We start from the raw sequence: 17,963 nt of genomic DNA, 5'->3' as shown, positions 1-17,963 counted from the left end.
ACAAAATGCCTGTATATGATATCAAAATGAAATATAATGGTAGTGTGTGCATGTTAGCTACCAAGAGTCTACTCCAGTATTTCCAGTATTAACTTTATTTATTCATTTTATGTTCAATATATTCGTTTTTTAAAAGAAAGATAAAGATACTCATCCTAAGAGGGTTGTTATAAGTTTTTTTTTTTTTTTCCTTGAGGCAAAGTCTTGCTAAATTGCCTGGAATGGTCTGTAGCTTTTGATGCTCCTGCTTCTGCCTCTTTGAGTAGTGGGATTACAGTTGTGGCCACCATGCCTGGCTTTGCTCTGAGTCTTAAATGAGAATTAGGGTTAGGGTTGAGTTAATCAACAACTCAGAAAGCATTAGTTTCCCTTTTTCAAAAGTAATTAAATTCACTATTAACTTGGATATTCATGCATGTACAAACGTCAGAATTTTCAACCATAAACCAAGTGTTGTTAAATGATTTCAGAGATATACACATGCATTTATTTTTTGGACAAGAAAAACACCCACAATTCAAAAGGTGCACAAACAAGATATCATTAAATTTTTCTCTTCTGCTCTCCTCCTGACTCTTAGTTTACTTTCCTCTCGCCAGCTGATTTTAGTAGCTTCCTACCAGTGAGTGATGAACCATATATAAACTTAAATATATCTATGTATCTTTATGAATATACATGCATATGTGTATATATTTATGTGTAGATAACACACCTATATGTTTGATTACATTCTTCTTCTTTAATGCAAATACACATACTTCATGTACTTTTCTTTGATTTGCTTTTCTTTTTTTTTTTAATTTAATGATTTTATCCTGGAGAACATTCCATAGTGGTGCACATAACATTTTACTTATTTCTTTTAAAGCTACATCGCTGTATCTTGTGTGATTATGCAACACTTGATTTAATCCAATACTGTTATTGGGACCCATTTTGTTGTGTTATCAATCGTTTCAATAGGTTCTTGCGGCCCATCATTCAGTGCTTCTGGAGTCTCTTGGTCTTTGTAGAGGGCCCAGGTAAGCTACCTTTGGCTGCTTTCCATTTCACCAGATGGAGCTGGGAGGGAGACTAGGGAGACAGCCTTGGGGTGGACACCAGGGAAATCTAATTATTAAGGTCAAGCAGCACATTGCTGGGACTGCTGGAAGGCTGAGTGTCTGGAGTATGGAAAAAAAATCCCAATTAGATGATTAATTTAGGTTCTGGGTGTACTTTTAGCCTATGGCCATGGAGTCGGGAAAAGAAACAATTACCTCTCCAAATTGCCATGCTGGACTGATTAATTTTTAATTGAGTCTTGTTAAAGGCATGGAAAACTGTGACATATATAACCTGGAGAAAGAGGATTGAGCCAGGGGAGCCACTCTCCTCCCCACAGGCATCCACAGAATTAACAGGAGAGAAGAGTGACTCAGATAGGGCCTGGAGGCAGGGGGTGACAGTTGATGTGCAGAAGACTCTGCTGTCTTGGGGAGAAAGCCAGACTTCAAAGCAAAGGGCGAGGGGGACAGCCCGTTTGAATTTCGGCTTCAATCGCCGGGCTGGCCCTGGGGCCTTGCTGCACAGTGAGCTTGGCCTGGTGTCACGTCGCTGTTGACTAGGAGAAGACGACTTGCACTACGTTTATGGAGAGTCTTCACTTGCATTGCTGCTTAGAAAATTTAGGCTCCACGAAAGCCCTGACCTTTGGCCCTGCATAAAATGAGAAGGGGGGGATTTCCTTCTCAATGGCTATTCAGACTGAGCAATGGACAAGGGTATAGAGATACAAGGATATAGAGGGACTTTAAGAGGGGTGGATTTATTCCAGGAGGCTTCAAGCCAGAAGAACCCTCTAGTTTTGTAGCATCCTGGCATTTTGGAATGTCTTGGAGCTTTATGGAGCTACAACTATTGGGTAAGAGTAGGTATGGATAGAACTATAGGTGAAAAATGTTTCCATGGATGCACCAGGTATAATCTCATCTAAATTATGTTCTTACTGGGATTTGTCCTCTTCCATCACTTTGATTAGGTATTTTCATTTAGAAGATAGAAGTTCATCAGATTAGACAAAGGGGAATGAAGGAAAAGAAAATGGAAGACAGCTTAATGAACCTGACATAAGTTTCTTATGTATGTAAATGAAAACAGTGAGTCCCACCATCATGTACATCCACTAGAGTGGGGTCCCAATTAGAATAAGATATATTTCACACTTGTATAATTATATCAAAGTGGATTCTACTGTCATGTATAAATTAAAAGAGAGAGAGAGAGAGAGAGAGAGAGAGAAGATATCTAGAACAAAGGCAGACAGTAATATGCAAGAAACCCATGGAGAATTGTGTTTCAACAATGATACGCTGTTATACTTCCTTTGAGTCTCTATTCAAATGCTCCCTTGTCAATGAAGTTTTCCCTGAGCATCTTATATCAAATAGTTACCTATGGTCACTTGTCTCCAGTAATTCCATATGATCATTGTAACAAAAGTAAAGGAAATGCTGATAAGCAAGCCGATGTAAGTGTTGTCCTATTTAAATTTCACAAATCAAACGAAGATGTGACGGTCCTCGTTACATAGATGGGACGGCAGAAGCTCAGTGAACCCAAGCCATCTGCCCGAGCTCACCTAGAAAGCCAGAGGCAGGCCTGTGTGCACAGCCTGGCCCCGGTATGAACCCCCACCCCCTTCCATTCTCTGCACTCAGATGTCATGGTTCTGCTCTCTTGGTGTCACTTCAGACTGCTGCAGTCTTGGTCCTCATCTTAAGGTGGTATCAAGTCTGGAATTTGGGAGCTGGATATACTAGGACTGATATAGTAGTAGCCACGTAGTAATTTTTGTGTGACCGTGGACAAATGATTTTTTTAATGATCAGTTTTTTTCATCTCTGAAATGAGGATTATACAGTTCCTATCCCATTGTGAGGATTAAAGGAAGCCAACGTTCGACACCCAGTCAGCCTTCAATAAACAATTGCCTACGTGTATTATACGATACTTACACGGGTCTCTATATAGGTCTGATTTCGGGTTTCAAAAGGGAGATCAGCTAAAAGATTGACTGACATGAAACAAAGAAGAGACTTGAATAATAGAGTAAGTAACTAATAGCTGTGAATAATACACTGATACCCAAAGATTACCTTCTAAGCTATGATCGAATCAGTGGTTGAGTGCAAGTTAGGGAAACATGTGGATGCCTGTAATCCCAGTGATTTGGGAGCCTGAGGAAAGAGGATTGTAAGTTCAAGGCCAGCCTCAGCTACGTAGTAAGATCCTGTCTCAAAATAGTGCTGAGGATGTAGCTCAGTGGTAGAGACAGTGTTCCTGGGTTCCATCTTCAGTATCAAAAAAAAAAAAAAAAGAAAGAAAGAAAAAAAAATTAACACATACAAAAATATCTGAAATAATAATGATAAACTTATGGTTATGATAAATTAGATTACTATTTAAAATTACCCATTTCCTTTGCTCATTTCAAGGGGGAGTATGTGTACTTCCAAGGAAATTGATTTGGGACATGATCATGTGAAGTTTTGGCTTCCTAGCGGTAGAACGGACATCTCTGTCCCTTCATTTGGACTTAATCATTGTCCTGCTTCAGCCAATAAGAGTAGTACAAGTGACATGACTCCCTTGCATGGTGGGGGTTTGCTCTCTGGCCTCTCTGCCATTTCCATGAGATGACCATGGCTAGAATCTTGCTCTGTGAAGGCAGAAAGGGCCTGGAGCAGATTCAGACCTTGGGCCTAGCTTTGTCAACTGCTGGCCTATGTGCAGGTGCCTGAACAAGAATAAGCACTCCCTGTTGACTGTCACTCAGATTCTGTAGAAGTTTGTTTGCAGGAATAGAAAACCGATAGCAGGCTGCAAACGGTGCTAGATGTGTGGCAGATAGATAGCACCCATCTTAAGCTTTGTGGGTAAATAATACAGATGTCAATTATTTAAAGAAGTATCTCCCATTTTCTTCTTTGGTCTGTATGAAGTTAGAGCCAGCCTTGTGTCCTCAGACGAGTTCCCTGGGGCCTTTATACGTCTGCTTCTGCACTGAAGAAGAAAGATATTCCTCGCCACCTACCATTCCCCAGGGGTCATAAATTAACAGTTGAAAAACTCTTTGAGATCTCCCATGAAAGGTGCAATTTAAGCAAAAGCATGCCTATTATTTATTTTTATTATCCATTTTAAAATTGAATACTTAGACCAAATAGATTTTCCAGCCACCAAAAAGGAAGTTTCTTCTATGCCACAACATATTATGTATTGGGCACTCTCCAACTATAGACTATATTTCCCATTTATAGCACTAATTTAGATGTTTATGGGTCTGTAAATGTATTCCATTTCTCCTGGGGCTTCTGAATACCTATAATGGTCTAATATTTTGGAACACTAAATGATGCCTTGGGCAAAGTATAAAATAGGGAAATAAGAGAAGCAGAGAATGAATTGAGTAATGATAGAGACACTTTAAAAAATAATGCTTTTAGACTTCCAGAATTACCCTGCAAAGTAGTCCAATTTGTGATTATTGTCTTTCCTTCATGTTTCAAATTATCACTTTTGTATTATACAGCTTTGGGGGCTGATGAGACCAACATAGCAAAAGCATAGATGTTGTATTATAAAATACAAGTCAATGTGGTGTATTAAATGACTGTAGGGAGAGAACTCGTGTAGGGGAAAGGTGTGGATCAAGGCCTGGGGTGGCCTTTTCAGTTTACCTGTGGCTGGTGTTATTTTTGCGATCTCTGTTCCAACACCAACATCAATAATCAAGATTTTAATCTAGAAAGTAACTAAAATGATCCTTTCTCGATGAGCTAGATGAAATTTTCTACGTGGTAATGTACCATAGGATGGTGACTTCATTATTGTTCTTGGTCACAAAGGCTTGCCACTTGTGATTGGAAAGAGAGTTGGCATTAAGGTGACTGTTGGGTGCACCAGCATCCACTAACAATGTTGAGAATCAGCGATGAGGGGGTTTTTCTGCCTTGGACCCATTCTGTGTGGGGCCCTGGTCTGTCTCAAATTGTAAAACACAGTCTCTTTTCAGGAATTGGAAAATCCAGGTGACAGTTTCAAAATCGTCTCCATGTTGTTGAAATACCCAAGTGGAGGACTAATATCGTCACCACCCTCATCTCCCCTATGCATTTCAGAGTGAAGAGAGAGAAAACTGCTCCTAGGCCCAGGGTTCTGACATTCTCAGGAGTCATTCTGAACTCGGCTCCTTGTCCACCAGAGATGGGGTCTCATGCCAGCCTTAATGGCTCCTCCAGGGAGGGTGTGGAAGCCAGCTGACGAAGGCCTGCTCTGGGGGTGTCAGTACATTAGGGTGCTGTATGCTACCTCGTGTTAAAAAGGAAGAGCATTTTGGCGAGACGTTTGTGACTCTTGATCAGCCATTTCTAGCCATCATCTCTAAATAATGCTGTATCAAGAAGCAGGGATCTCTATACCCCTATAAATTTGGGGTGAGTATTCGAGTCCTCTGAAGGAGGGTAAGTGTGTCCCAGTGTACTTAGGGAGGCAGCATGGAAGAGCGGATGGACCTGGGAGTCGGTTTGTTCTGGGCTTTCATTCTCTTTCGGCTCTTTTTTTTTTTTTTTAACTCTTCATTCTCCCTTTTTTAGCTAACATTATGCAAATTAATCAAATTCCCTGAGACTCAATTTCTTCAGTTATATAACCCGAGTATAATACCGAAATGTGTTTTTGTTGGAAATATGGTGAGTCTACAAGAAGTGAATGCTATCTATCTATCTATCTATCTATCTATCTATCTATCTAACATACCCATCCATCCCATCCACATCAGGGATTTACCAACCTTTCATTAAAATAAGTGCTTGATTAAGGAGTCACCAGAGAGATAAACATAATGCTGAGAAAATTGGTCACCATATCACCAAAAATCTTCATTTTTACCAATTCTTCCAAACATCAAGTAGTACATGTTATATTAATAGAACGCTTGAGGAAAAACAAAACAAAACAAAACATTTTTTTGAGCATCTATAGAGCACTTTGTTGTTGTCGTCATTTTGTTTTGTTAGTGGCTTCACAGGGAAAAGGAGCTGGAAATAGGCGATAACATGATGAAAAAGTAAATTTCTTTGTCCTCTTCTGAGAACTGTATTTGATTTTGAGAAAAGGATTTGTGGACCATCAAAATGACCCACCTAATGCAAAAAAACCTTCACTATCCAGTGCAAAAATCTTCGCAGCCTGTCCCTGGCAGGTTGTGACCTAGCCTTTTATTGACATTCCAAATAGCCATCTCACTTGAGAACCAGGCTCTTTAGGGCTAGTTTCAAGTATCAGAAATTCTTCCCCATGCCGAACCCAAGTCTCTCTGAGGATGTTTTCCTGTTCCTTGTCTCAGCCCTGCGCTCTATAGCCACACAGAGCTCGTTACTTCCTTAAAGAAAACCTAACATCTCATAACTAATGGCAAATGCGGCTCTGAGGAAAGAGGATTTATTTATGTTTCTGTAGAAAATAAAAATGGTACTTATCCAGTGCTCTTTAGCAGACACCTTGGGAAACGGCACCTTCCAAGGGCAGCTGGCAAGATCTTCAGGTGGGCGCCAGGTTGCACTAGTGCCACCTTGGAAGGCACACGCTCCACTCCAGGGGCTGATCTAATGAGTTTATTTCTCTGCCCTGTTCCAGTGACAGGGCCATTGAGTGACTTCATTGCAACCAGTATTGCTGACTAATGCCTGTATCAACACCTACCGCCGCCACTGGCCCTACATTGATTCCACGTCCAGTTTGTTTTCTCCAGAGAGAACTTTTCCACATTGTTGGAACTAATTGAGGTAATGGAGAAATGCTTCTGGTGCCAGAACCCTCTGACTTTCTTTTGCTCAGTTCCCCTTTGGTATTGAAAGACCACAATGTTCAGTCTCTGGTGGGTGTTTCTTTACAGTCAGGAGGAGAGAGTTTGATGGTGTGGCCATCGCACCTTGGCAGCTTTGGCACAGTCCAGGCTGGATGCTCTACCCCCTTCTCTCGTGGCTTGCCCAAGCTGCCCTTCACACTCCTGGGGCACTTCTCAGTGGGGACCTAGGAATCCCTCCTGCTATTCCCAGGACTGACCACAAGAAATCTCTTAATGTTCTCTGAAACAACTAGCAGATGGAAACAAACATTTTATGAGAACATATTCCACCTTAATTATATGCATTGTCTGCCAATGTTTATAGCGTCTCAGAGGGAGTTTGGAGGTAAGGCTGAGTCGGCTGAGTATGGTTTTGATTTCAGGGATTGGTATCAAAAGTGGAATGGTACCTTTTACTAACTTCCAATCTCCCCATCTAACCTACACTTCATGTCCCTTACTCAAGAAGGTTGAAAGGACCATACCCTAGACAGCATGGCCTCCTGAAAAGTCCCTGGTTTTGCCCCTTGTCAATAGTTTGTGGCTCAGCAAGTCTTTGGGGTTAATTTCGGTAGCTCCTTTGACTGCAGGGCCTTATAGGACTTGGATTTTAGGGATACTTTCTGCATTGTGGGAGGGTGGGCCATCCCGGGAGGGTGGGCCATCCCCTCTCAATGGTCTCTGATTAGCAGATGCAGAGTTAGTTTATTGGCAGGGGCAGGGGAGTGAGGCACGTGCATGATTATTTGAGCTTGGAAGAAAGAATCTACACATTCTAAATACTAATGACTTTTGTAATATTCAGCTTGCATGTTACATTGGTATCCTTTTCTCCATATTTCCCTGCTCCCTCCAATGGTTAGTCCTGCATCTTTTCCCTTATTGGTCAGTCCATCCAAGGTGGGTAGCAGAAATGATGCCATTCTGAGCCACAGATTGCAAATATATCTATCTGAGTCACCACTGGCTAGCAGCTCTGGTCAGCATGGGGAGCAGTGGCCATTAGGGCTTGGAGCTGAAATGGGTGTTTTGCATTACTTGTGAGTTTTATTTCCCCCCATCACCTCTGACCCTTTTTGCAAAGTTAATTGAGAGTTGGCCTTTTTCAAACCAACTGCAGGAAATTGACCTCTGTGTTCACGCTATGTTAAGAAAGGCCTGGATGAAGAGAAATGAGGAGGTGAACTGGGAATTATCTGGCCCCTACAGCCATGCTATGCCACTCTGTGAAATGAGCATGGAATTCTTGATACAGTCAACTAGGCAATGCCAGTTGCAGAATTGTTTCCCTTTAGAATCAAACTGTAATCAGAATTTGTAAAGTACACTGGAAGTTCAAAATTTTAGCAATCTGAAAGTGCCTTTTAAAGTAATGTCTAATCTGTTGATTTCTGTTTCAGTTAAAACCCGTGTATTCCTTTTTTCCCTCCCAGGACTAGGGATTAAATCCACCACTGAGCTACTTTCCCAGTACCCCCTTTCTTTATTTTTTACTTCGAGACAGGGTATTGCTAAATTGCTCAGGCTGGCCTCCAATTGTGATCCTCCTGTCTCAGCTTCCTGAGTGGCTGGGATTATAAGTGGGGCCCCATCGTGCCTGATCTATTTTCTCATTTTCAGTTAGTGGTAGGGAGGGCTGCTTGGGGCCACTTGCTTACCTGGGAATCTGACTGGTAAGCAAGTGTGTCTGTTGCTCTGAACAGATGGGAGGACAGTTAGAAAACGTGTACTTATTTTGACCTCAACAATCCTGGGTTCAAGACTGGGCTCTGCCTCTTAGTTCTTGAGTTACTTCAGGAAAAGCATATAAGTGCTTGCATCTGAATGCTTCATTTGAATATGAGAACATTGGTAAGACATGAGGTTCTGTGCGGATTCCATGAATCCATTGAAAAGTTTAGCACGGAGATGCTTAATGTCCTCATTTGCCTGTTTTGTGTCATGCCCCTCTTGTGTGCTAGGATCCAATGGCAAGAATATTCGAGGGTCTTGCCCTTGTGAAGGTTACACTCTTTCGGGGGCTGACAGTTTCTTTACTCTTTCTGAGGACGAGGAAAAATCTTGGTTAAACCAGCAGGGTTTGAAATGCAATAGGAAGTAAATTGTTATTTTTGACTAGAAAGCCAGGATGTGAAATGGCTTCTTAAGACTCACAGCTGGATTAAATAATTCTGGGTCAGGATCTAGATTTCATGGTCTGGTGGTGAGGTCAGGCTGTGCTTGCAGGCAGGGTGCCTGAGTCACTGCTCAGTCCCAGACATGTGCCCGACCTCTGTTTCAGCCTGGCTTTCTGTTTTGTTTGTTTTACCTGTAAAACTGGTATCATGACACCCTTGATTCTCTGTATCTGTGGGTTCCGCATCTATAGACTCAACCAACTGTGGCTAAAAATATTCAGGAAAAAATTAATTGCATCAATACAGACTGTTTTCTTGTCATTGTTCCCTAAACAATATGGTATAATAGTACTTACATAGCGTTGACATTGCATTAGGTACTAAAAGGCACCTGGAGATGATTTAAGATGTACTGGAGGAGGTGCACAGGATATATGCAAGCACTACACCATTTCACACGAGGGGCTTGAACATCTCCTTTTCGCTATCTGTTTGGGGTACTAGAACCAACCCCCGACATATACTAGGGACTACTATATTATTTCAACCCTATAGATTTATAATTATAAAACCAAATAAAGTAAAGGAAGGTGACAGATGATAAAATAGACTCTTATGTTCATTCTAACCTCATTTGTGAACCAGAGAAACTTCATTATACTGACGAGTCATCCAAAAAGAAAACAACAGGAGACAGTCCCAGAGGAGTCTGACAATTTAAATACAGTGGTCCAAACATGGTCTTGAGTGGTGGTAGAATGAAAACCAGGCACAACTTACAAAAAGCACTCAGGGGAGGAGGGACAGGGAAAGAAAGTTCATCATATTGCCTAAGATCACTAACTCCATAATGAAAGCAGAGGAATTTAGCTTGGGCCTGGCCTTGGCACCACTCTTCTACTTTTTAGTCTCTCAGCTAGCTACTGGTGGATAATAGAAAGCCCTAACCTAAGTGGCTTCCAACAACCACCATTGTCAATGTAGTTCTGCTGATTTGGGCCAGTCTGACTGATCTTCACTGGGGCTCAATCGAGAGTTCATGGTCAGCTTGAAGGTTAGCCAGGGTCAGGCTGGTCTTGGATGGCCTCCCTCTGATGATGAGCCAGTTGGCTGGCTTTGGCCCCTGTTATGAATATGGCTGGAGCACTGTGGCTCGTCAGTCACCTTATAGCCTGGCCTTGTTGACACGTTAGCAGTCTGTATCAGGCTTCATGGAATGGAAGCTTGTAAAGGGTCACGCATCCTGATCTCTGAACTGTCACCGCATTCTTTTGGCTAAAGAAAGTCACAGGAGACTAGTTCATATTCAAGGAAGCTGACTCTGCATCCTGGTGAGATTATTAGAAGATAAACTTTGATGTGTTAATATACTAAAAAAATTATTTGATGGCAAATGTTTTGAAGACTCAGCCAAAGGGGTGAGAGGGGAGATCTTCTAATAGGGTAAATGCAAAAGCAAGGCAAAGAAAATATTTGATTGGATAAAATGAAGCAATGGCCTTATTTGCATCATTACCGAGGAAAGTCCCTAGATAGAAGTCAGTTTGCAGTTTCTGATGGATTAAGCTTCAGTTTTGTTTGAGTTGGGTTTCATTTGCTTCCTTGGGAACACAGAGTGCTGGAACCCCTTCAAATTTAATGGCTTCCCAACTAATTACTTCAACAAAGAGGCTGCAAAGTCACATCACACAGGCTGTGGATGTAGGAAAGGACCTAGGATTGAGTTGTGTTTGTAATTGCTGCTCTAGTCTACCTATTTGGATAAGTTCTTTAATTTCTCTCAGGGTAACCAGTACCTCATGGGACTGTTATAAGGATGAGAGACACATGCAAAACTCTGAATAGAATATAAAACCTATAGGTGGGTACCAATATTATTTGTCTCTTTATTTTTAATTATATAAGACTTATAGTTTAGGTAATAAACATGAATGTAGAATAATTAGAAATGCATATAAATAATGAAAATAAAAAAGAAGAATGAAAAGCACTGAAATCTCACCATCCAACTCTAAGCACTTTTTACATGTTGGTACCTTAGATTTTTCTCATTAGTAGCTATCATTACTCATATTAGCTTGAATATATTGGTATTCATGGGATGCTAGGTTAGGATATTAGGTTAGGCTTAACCTATAGTTTGAAGGTCACAGAAAAGTCTGAAATTGCATTCTTTTTCTTTTTCTAGTGCTAAGGATGGAACCCAGGGCCTCACACATGCTAGACAAGAGCTCTATCACTGAGCTACACCCTGAGCCCTAAAGCTGCATTCTTTATTTACCCACCCATCTTTCTCCTAGGCCTCGTCTGCACATCCACCCATCTCCTACAAGTTTCTTTTCTTTATTTAGTATTTCATTTGTTTGGACCCACCTTTGCCTGTAGTTCAGGTCTATTTGATCCCCGATTCAGATCACCTTTCCATCTTATCCAACATACTATTTTCTTCCAGAGTAGACTGCAATTTGTTGCTCAAATATTTTGGTTGTTGGCAGTTACCTTCAGAGAAATCCAGACTCCCTAGAGTGCAGAGTGAGGCTCCTCCTTATCTTCTGTACCTGCTTTTTTCCCCTCTTGGTTTTCTTCATTTTTTGACTCTAACCCTTTCCATTCTCCTCTCCCCAAACAGTGCATGACATCATGATTCCAGCATGTTCTCTACTTTGAGCCCCGACATCTCTTCCTAGCCCTCTCTTTAGAACCCTCTCTTTAGCTTGAGTATTATTGATATTATCAGCCATGCCTAAGCCTCGGTAGTAGGAACCACACACCTTTCTCTGGCAGGTACACAATGTAGCCCCTCTCTCATGGTTTGTATGTACATTTCTAAGATTAGACTCTCCATTTATTAAGAAGGGGACAGAGTCATGGTCATTCAGTCTCTGAACTCGGATATGTCAAGTTCTTCCTGTGTACACACATGACATTTGAGATTAAAATGAATGAGTGACAGCATGATCTGCAGACCTTCCTATGTAGTATCCCCAAAATGCTCATCAGCAGAACAGGTGGTGAGTGTTAAAGGGACCATTTAAACCGACAGAACAGAATGAAGTTGGTTGCCCCACAGGGGAGGGAGGGATGATGCCTTTTTCTCATGATAAGTTTCTCCCTCTGAGGTTTTATAAAGAGCACACAGTGGTCTCAGCAAGGACTCATCAAATCAATAATCAGATCACAGGAATGGAAAATATTTGGTGAAACCCTCTCATTTATGCCCCATGCAGTTAAGCAATGCCCTCTCTACCTTTTTCTGCCCTTCTGGAATATAAGCAATGGTTCTAGATGCTAATTGTGAATAAACGTAGGGAAGAGCATTAGTGAGGAAACAGAAGCTAGAATATTTACCTCCTTTGAAAATAAATGAGATTAGAAAAATAGATAACACTCCATGTTGGCAAGACTACTGTAAGACCCATGGTTTCATATACCATTTTAGTGTAAATTGGTGTACTTTGGCAATAGTTACTAGAATTTTTTTTTTTTTTCTCCAGTGCTGGGGATCAAACCCAGTGCCTCATGCCTGCTAGATCAGTGCTATTCCACTGAGCTACATCCCTAGGCCACTAGTATTCTTAAATGTTTTGTAACTATAAATAAGACAAGTGATATCTAGAAGCCTAAATAAAAATAAAAAGTCCATGAAGATGTAGATAATTTTATTTGTTTGAATTGCTCATGTACATAAGGTTATGCAATTATTTTTTGTTATTGTTGTAAGTTGAGAAAATAGAAAATAAATGATGATATTTTAAGAAGAAAACAGTACACACGTATGCATATATGTATGTATGTTGAAGAGAGAAAAGAAACAAGTATAATAATTTCTTAGCAATGCTTATAGAAAACTTGACTAATTGCATTTATTTGCATTAAAGTTAGAAAATAGCTAGTCATCGGAGTAAAAGGTAATTGAAGAAAATGACGTTATTGGAAGCAAACTGGTCCCTTCTTTCATTCATCCTGAGACATACAGACTACAGGACTATGGCTGAAATTATGCATAATAAGTTGCTAAATGGCCCTTTGGATGTTTTTTGTTTAGGGAAAATAATATTGCTACTGCCGCCTTCCATGTAGACAATTCCAGACAGGCATTAAAAAAAAAGGTAAGCATTAAAAACAAACTTTTAGGAACAAAACTTGTGTCTAGAATCCAAGAGTACCGTAATCACTCTGGAAATGATTATCGTAAGTCATTCCATGTCCATTGGTTCACGTTTCCTTGTCTTCATACATGGTGAAGTCGGGCAGAACAAAGGCTTGGGTAGGCGTGAAAATAATCTTGAGATTCTCGCTCCATCTATGTCTCTGGGTAAGTCACGACCTAACAGCCATAGACAATTCTTAACCCCAAACCTCTCTAGAGTTTTGACTTTTTTGTACCACCTTTGGGTTTATCCAGGCTTATTTGACTTCCCAGATTGTTCTTCCTCTTTGGAACATCCTACCTTTGGCAGGCGTTGCCTTCTGGTCAGAATCCACTCTTACATGCTTCCCATTCTCTAAATAGTGCTGCTTCTTCCCAGAGCCCATTTGAAATCCTTGGGTTTCACGAGGCCTGAGGAAGGGTTTGGGGGCAACGTTGGGTGGGTGTAGGGAAAGAAGTGATGTGCCAGCTCTGTGTGTGCCAGTTCCTTCAAAGGGACATTCTGGCCATGTTCCTGTGGGACCCCTTCATTTGTCTGGACTGAGATGAAGGAGAGTGGAGGAAAGAGTGATGTACTACAGTGGCTTCTGGGCTGGCCAGTAGATGTACCTCCACAGCTCTGTACATGAATGTTGTAACAATAAGAACGTTCAGTATGTTGCCTGGGATACTTTAGATTCTCCAATTCCATTTATATCTCAATGAGTCACCACCATTTTCTTTGGTTGAGCTGCAAACAGTGCAGCATGCCGAAGTCAAAATGGGATTTGGAGTCTGACGGACCTTCACAGAATGTTATCTCTGCCACTTAGTAGCAGCCACAGGACTCTGAGCATGAAGCAAAGAAGGGACAAAGATCTGTTTCCTGTGGTATTTCTGTTATTTCATGCCAGCCTAGTCCATCTGTGCCCACAGTTCCAGTGGTGACCACCAGAAGGCTCAAATACTGGAGAATGTGCTCAGTAGTCTGAACCCCTTCTCTCCTAAAGAGTTAGCTTCTGTCACTGTGACAAATACCCGAGAGAAGAAATTTGGAGGTGCCAAGAATTGTTTTGGCTCATGGTTTCAGAAATTGCAGTCCACAGCTGGCTAGTTCCATTGCTTTGGACCTGAAGTGACCATCATGGTGGAAGGGTGTAGCAGAGGAAAGCAGCTCAGCTCATAGCAGAAAGAAGAGAGACGAGAATTTTGTGGGAAAAGATGCAGGACAAGATAGAGTCCCCACGGTTCTATTGTTTTAACTAGGTCCCGCCTCCCAGAGCCTCCACCACCTCCCAGTGGCCTATTCAGCTGTCAATGGAATGATCCACTGATGAGGTCAGAGCCCTCATGAGCCAATCACTTCTCAAAGGGCCCCCTCTGAACACTGCCCAGCTGGGGATCATAAGCCTTTGGAGGACATTGCAGATCTACACCATAGCACCAGAACAGTAAAACTGAGACCTTCATGGGACTCATTTCACCTTTCTGATGATGATGATGATGATGATGATGATGATGATGATGATGATGATTTTGATACCAGGGATTGAGCCCTGGGGTCCTTAACCACTGAGCCACATCTCCAATGCACCCCCCTCCCTTTTTAATATTTCATTTAGAGACAGGGTCTCACTGAGTTGCTTAGGGCCTTGCTAAGTTGCTGAGGCTGGCTTCTGCCTCAGCCTCCTAAGCTGCTGGAGCTACAGGTGTACTTTAAAACACCTGGCTACCTTTTTGATTCTTATCTTGACTTCTTATCAAAAGCCTGGTGGTGGCTTCCAGACACTGGATTATTGGAGGTGGGACAGTTAGGGAATTTGTCTTAATGTTGTTCAGATCATACGCATAATGCACATAGTGTATGTACATACATATTCACACACACACACACACACACACACAAAACAAAGCTTTTTCACTTGTGCTTTGGGTAATGCTTTCTTCTCTTGTTGTTTTTGTATGGCGGGGGAGGGTAGCTAATAAGGAATGCACCAGGGTTTGAATCTTTTCTTCTTTTCCTGCAGACTTAGGATTTTTGTTTCCATAGGCAAGTCCTGAGCATTTGCAGTTCTGATACAGCACCTGCTGTTCCTTGGAGAAGAATGTTCCATGCAGCTTCCACTTCCCTGTTTTTAACATCTGCCTAACCAGTCTGACCTGGTAAGATGATGAGGATGGAGAAAAGTGAATTAAATCATCTAAGTTGCCAAAATACCAGAGAAAGAGTGGGTACATACTCATTGTTGTTTTTCTTTTCTCTAACCTTCACACCTCTCTCCTCAATTCAGATGGCTTAGCAAAAACCATATTTCATGAGGGAAACAAATAATGAAAGATTGACTACTGTTAACAATCTCTTCCTACAGTGCCCTGTTTTTTCTCAGTAATTTGTGCTGGTGTTTCCGGGGCACAGGGCTGAGGTCTGATCTGCAGGAAGATGGCCTTCTTTATTTTGTTCCCTAGTCACTTCATAGTCAAATTTCCGAGGAGAATACAGAAGAGAAAGTTCTTGGAGAATTCATTTGCCCACTTAGGAAGTTAGTCAAAATGGGTGTTTTAGAGAGTGAATAAGCACTGTCATCTTCTACTCCAAAGTCTTCCCTTGTGACCAGGTTTTGAACAACAAAGAACACATCTTGTGAAGTTCAAAGAGCTAGAAGAGGCACCCATTTGCTTCCAATCTGTTTAATTGGCTTGTTTCTAGGTGTTTGGGGTCCTCTCCTGCAATTATTTCTGACGAGATCGGGCGCGTTCAGGGTGGTATGGCCGTAGACTCCTGCAATTATTTCTGGACCTCGATTGCTTTGTCTTGTTTCTGATTCACATTTGATGTCATTCTGCATCTTGTGGCCACAGTTAACCATTTCAGAGTGCACATCTGACCTGATCATTCTGTTCTCCAGCTTGGGGCCCTGTTGGGTCTCCCCTCGGGTCCAGATCTCTTGTCAAGACCCTTCACCCTCTGCCTCTGGACCACACTCTTCCTCCATCCTCTGACCACACATATTTCACTCCAGAAAGGAAGAGATGCCCAGGGTGCCCTCGAATCACCAGGCCACTGTCAGTGTTGAAAATACCAAGGCCAATTTCTGTTCTTTAAAGACACCTCAAATGTCTCCTGTCGATCCTGCCTCAAATCTTACCTCCAATTTCCAATGCTGTGCCCTCCTCTCTGGAGTTAGGTATTCTACTTCTTTATATCTTTATAAAAGTATCACACTCCCCTAGAACCTATCCATAGAGCCACCTTCCCCCAGGACTTTGATTCCTTTGACGAGTAGAAAATTCTGAAATATCAAGCGGAATGATTTATTCGCGTTATATTCCAAATTCAATTTATCCAAACTTTTCAGGGCTTCTTTGTCTTGAGGCCAGTGTCGGTCATCACCTAAATGGCCTTAAGCCCAGGTGTATGGGCACGTCACTTGAAGTTGAAGGTAGAGGGAGGAGAAACAGCAGGACTGTCCCACCAATCCTGAAATCTTGTGGGGTGATTTGAGGAAGCCAAGGGGCTGAGTGAAGGCTCCTCCTCCTTTATTATCTCACTTCCAGTAGAACTTACAAGCACATAGTGACATCTAATTACAACCCCCTTTTAATTCATTCAGATCATCAGTTAGCGAGCTGAGATTTTGAGCATTTTCCTCCTCCCATCCAGAGAGTGACTCCCACCCACAGAGCAAATCTGCCTATTGCTTGTGGGTTGGTAATCATTTTTACATTTTAAATAGTTAAACAAAAATCAAACAATGGTATTTTTAAACAGGTGAAAATCATGTGAGCTTCAAAGTCCAGAGTCCATAAACAAAGTCTTGTTGGAACACGGTCATGTCTATTCATTTTCATATCATCTCTGGCTGCTTTCCCACCGCAATGGCAGAGATCAGTGGCTGTGACACAAACCTTTGGGCCTCAAACCCCCAAATAGTTATTCTCTGGCCCTTCTCAGAAGAAACTGGCTAATTCCTATTGCATTCATTGGGGACAAGTTTGTGCAATGCTAATCTGATGCTCTTGGAGCTTTGGTTTGTGATTGGCTGAAGTAGGTGCTCATCAAACATTGGAGGAATGAATGGATGGATGAATGAATACACAGATTTGAGGTAGTCGGACTATTTTATATCCTAACACCTATTCCATTCATAATATCCTATGACTCTGAAGCACGCTGGATGTCACTGGCGTCTGTCACTTTTTTCTTGCATATAGCGCTTTTAGACAATTTTGCCATTATGCAAGCCTCAAGAAGTGCACTGACATGATCCTGGATAGTGTAGTCGGCCAGTTGATGTGGCCTTTTGATACAATCCAAAGACAGAGTGAACATGTATTGTAGAGTGTGGTGACAAACAGCCTTACAGTCAACTTTCTTTTTTTCTTTTCTTTTTTAATAGAAGGAGTACTCTCTAGAATAACAATAAAAACCATAGTAAGTATACAAACCAGAAAAATATTTATTTATCATCTCCATCAAGTAGTATGTAGTATACACAGTTTTGTGAGATTATGATAACTGAAATGTCTCTAAGAGATAGATTTTCAGCTCCATTATAATCTTATGGAGTCATTGTCAAAGTTTGTCCTTTGACTGAATTTTTGTTATGTGGCTTGTGACTGTCACTTATACCCTGGTCTCCACAAGCATTATTTTAGAAAAGGTGAGCTAAAACATATGACGACGTCTTCTTCAATAATCTATCTTTTTTTCTGTTTGTGTGTTTTTAACTCATATTTACTCTTTGTTGGATAAGCAGGATAATTAAGTCTCAAAGACAATTGAACGTTAATGTGCTAAGCTAAGCTATTCAAGATGGTAGGAAAT

The 17,963-nt window shown here is 41.4% G+C and overlaps 1 long non-coding RNA gene across 1 annotated transcript in view; it reads left to right on the top strand.

Moving 5' to 3' along the window:
• The window catches only part of LOC107157204, a 68,011-nt gene that overhangs the window by 15,957 nt on the left and 34,091 nt on the right, over positions 1-17,963 (top strand). Inside the window, exon 2 of the long non-coding RNA XR_007344461.1 lies at positions 6,682-6,830. This is a non-coding gene — a long non-coding RNA (uncharacterized LOC107157204). The remainder of the gene's footprint in view (positions 1-6,681; positions 6,831-17,963) is intronic.

The sequence above is a fragment of the Marmota marmota genome, unplaced genomic scaffold (genome assembly GCF_001458135.2).
Source record: "Marmota marmota marmota unplaced genomic scaffold, marMar, whole genome shotgun sequence".
Taxonomy (NCBI): Eukaryota; Metazoa; Chordata; class Mammalia; order Rodentia; family Sciuridae; genus Marmota; species Marmota marmota.
This window is presented reverse-complemented; position numbering and strand designations above follow the sequence as displayed.